Below are 3,669 nucleotides of genomic sequence, written 5' to 3'. Positions count from 1 at the left end.
AGGGCAGAGTTCACTCACTGAATAAAACACGTGACACTGAATCTAGTATAGGAATTGCTACTGAAGAAAGCAACTGTAACCTATTCAGTCCCTTCCTAGTCAAACAGTGTTCAAAGATCTCTAAGAAACCACTCGTAACGACAACTACGGGAAAACATCAGCAATAGAACTGCTGCGTTGCCGTGTGGTCACAGGAGACATATAAGGTCACTGGTCACAGCTTTTCAGTCCAGAAACTATCTGTCCTTGATGATGATGATCCAAGACCCTGTTCTCTACTTTTTCGCACCAATAGATTCCACGACCACTATGAAACGATGACGAATAAAATCCCCGACATGGCAGCAGGTAAAACCATGATGAAACGACAACCATGACTGGACAATGACTTACCTCACTCGTGTCTTCATTTCCTGTGTGATGGGTCCTTCAGGGGTTACCCGCCACTTGTACTGCCGAACACACGTAGAACACGTAGAAGAATTGATCACTACGATGAAGTAGCCAATGGCTGCATGAAGACTTTTGCCTTGTTTTAGGGAGATGAAAAAAAAGTGCTTAGATTTCGAGTCTTCACACAAGCTATTAATATTTCAGTACTGGAGAAGAGATGGAAAAAAGAAAGGGAAGTAAAATGACAAAGAAAAAAGATGACATTCCATGCTATTGCATAGCGTATCGACGATTTAAAGTAAAAATAGTATCAAATATAATAAGAGGAAACATTATCATAAAAAGGTAAAAAATAAAGCAGAATAACCAGCAACCCTTAAGAATCAGTAGGAACAACAACAAAGGACAATGAAGCGGAATGTATTTTGTATTCAAGATGTGTTATTTCTATTTGTTGCCTTTTCTAATGTATTATGCTTACAACCACTACACCCCACTTATTTTCAAAGACCTAAAAAAAAAAACATTCTAATCATCCCCTTTGAATCGCCTTAACACATGATAATGTATCAGTCAATAAGACGCACTCGCTTTTTAGAATACATACATCCCCAAAACCCTTTATAAACAAGGGGCACAAAACCACATGCATTCAAACCAAATCCAACGCAAGTCTCACCTCGGGCTTCGTTCCTTCTTTCCCTTTACCTTATCTCGATCAGGGAAACTGCAGTTCACCTGCCCGAGGACCTTGGTTGTAATAATCGTCAGTACTCATAATTATAATCATCATCATAGTAATAGTAGTAATAATTATAATGAAAATGGGTAAAGACAATGAAGAGAATGATAACAGTGATATAATATCGTAATGTTAATAGCAGCAACAGCAATGCTGACTATAATAACAGTGACAATATTTTTTTAAATCTTACTAACATTAATGTTAATGGTAGTAGTAGTAGTAGTAGTAGTAGTAGTAGTAGTAGTAGTAGTAGTAGTAGTAGTAGTAATAATAATAATAATAATAATAATAATAATTATTATTATTATTATTATTATTATTATTATTATTATTATTATTATTATTATTATCATTATTATTATTATTATTATTATAAAAATAATAATAATGATGATGATGATGACGATGATATAAAATATCTACAACAAAAGCAATAATAATAGGAATAATTATAATAATGATAATACTAACGATAACAATATTGATGAAGATAAACAGTTTACTTTTGTAAAGTTATTGTTACATATGTAAAATTGTTACGTTACATGTACAGATAAATAGACAAAAACAAACTGACAGGTAGACAGATAGACAGCTATGTATGTCTGAATGCATGAATCATATTAGCACACTCATACGAAACAATGTGCTTAACTGGGACACGCTACATACCCAAGGGAAGTCTTCTTGAATAATACTCAGTCTCGAGGTCCCACTGCGAAGAAAAAAACGGAAAAAACATATAATGTCGTTGGTATGTACAGAACCAAATGCCTTGTTTATTTAGCATATACAGTCCGTTCTGATCCTTGTCTTGAGTTTTAACTTTTATTCAATCCGCGTTTACGTTTTTTTTTGTTGTTTTTTTATAGATTCATTAACTGCCAAAGCTTGTCCATTTCTTCATGGCTTATGTAGATTCATGTAAAGAAGTTTTAATGAAATATTTTACGTGGAGCTATGGAATATTACTGCTAATAATCTGTAGGCCTGTAGTGCCTCAAGCCACATTTCCCTCGCTTCCCCAACATGCAACCTCTGTGTGCTGACATTTCCAAATCCATGGAGAAAAAATGACACCAGTCTGGCCTGTTCCGGAAGGCGGTTCGCCAAAGCAGATACAGACAAGACGCCCCCTGCCCCCCCCCCCGGTCTACCCCTCTCCTCCCATTCCACTGTCTGCTTCCTCTTCCAATCCTGGAAAATCCCCCCAAAAGAAATTAAAGAAAATAACATGAAATATATAAAATAACCGCAACAATAAACTTCCTAGGCTACCACTATTTAATTTCCACCTTTTCCCCAACTCATACACGCACACATACAAATAATATATATATATATATATATATATTATATAATATATATTATAATATATATATATATATTAGTATATATATATATATCTATATATATATATATATATACATTATATGATATAATAATATAATATATATATATATATATATATACATATATATAATTATATATATATATATTCATATATACATTTATTAATTTATATACATAAATCTATATATATACATATATGGCATTGTACATATAACTTATATTAAATTATAATGACCGTAATATCCTCCTCAGGCTCACCTCTTATTCACTCACCTCAAAGTCCTTATGCAAGTGGAACTGACGTTCAGAATCTTGAGTCCCGGCGACAGATCGGTTACGTTGTGAGGGAAATTTTCTACGGCGTTGTAAGAGAGGTTGAGGTTCTGCTGGAAAAGGGTATGTGGAGAGGTCAAGCCAGGTTACGTTGGACGATACTGTTGCGTGAGACATCGAGGGAATGCAGGCGGTGGAGGGAGCCACAGACCTGCGCTCCGAGGTGCTCCAGCTGCAGGGGATCGGGGAAGATGAGGCTCGTGGTTATGCTATGATGGTGGCAGCGATAACAGTGATAAAAATGTATAGAGTCACTGTGATGGTGGTGATGATGATGATGATTATCATCATCATCATCATCATCATCATCATCATCATCATCATCATCATCATCATCATCATCATCATCATCATCATCATCATCAATCATATCATCATCATCATCATCATGATAACAACAACAACAACAAGAACAACAACAACAACATCATCAACAAACAACAACAACAAACAACAACAATAATAATAATAGCAGTAATGATACTAATAATACTGAACCAATTATCTTGAATCAGCAACACGATGTCTAAGTTTTGTAAACGGGATTTTGTAAGACATGGCAGATGTTTTCTAGCCCAGGGGGACCTTCTGAGTTGGACAAGACATGCAATCATGAAATTAACTTTAAACATCCTAAAATCGGATCCACGAACTCACTAGGGAAGGAGAGTAACTAGGGTCGTAAATAAGGAGAGTTGTAGCCACGGAGACCCAACCCATGAATTGAAGAGCACGCGGTCACACACAAAAGTCACTAGTAGCGAGTCGACATAATATTCAGAAGGGCACCAACTCCTGCCCAACTGCCTCAGGTGAGCGACGTGCCAGGATCATGCATGCTCCTA

General features: G+C 35.7%; 1 long non-coding RNA gene across 1 annotated transcript; it reads right to left on the bottom strand.

The window, feature by feature from the left end:
• Positions 1-1,099: 1,099 nt before the first annotated feature.
• Positions 1,100-2,878, bottom strand: LOC119569595. The gene is made up of 3 exons (XR_005228291.1): positions 2,765-2,878; positions 1,811-1,853; positions 1,100-1,131 (listed from the first exon to the last, which is right to left on the bottom strand). It is a non-coding gene; the product is annotated as an uncharacterized LOC119569595 (long non-coding RNA).
• Between the last annotated feature and the right edge of the window lie 791 nt (positions 2,879-3,669).

The sequence above is a fragment of the Penaeus monodon genome, unplaced genomic scaffold (assembly GCF_015228065.2).
Source record: "Penaeus monodon isolate SGIC_2016 unplaced genomic scaffold, NSTDA_Pmon_1 PmonScaffold_1688, whole genome shotgun sequence".
NCBI lineage: Eukaryota > Metazoa > Arthropoda > Malacostraca > Decapoda > Penaeidae > Penaeus > Penaeus monodon.
Note: the sequence above shows the minus strand (reverse complement) of the source record. Positions and strands in the feature narration are given on the sequence as shown.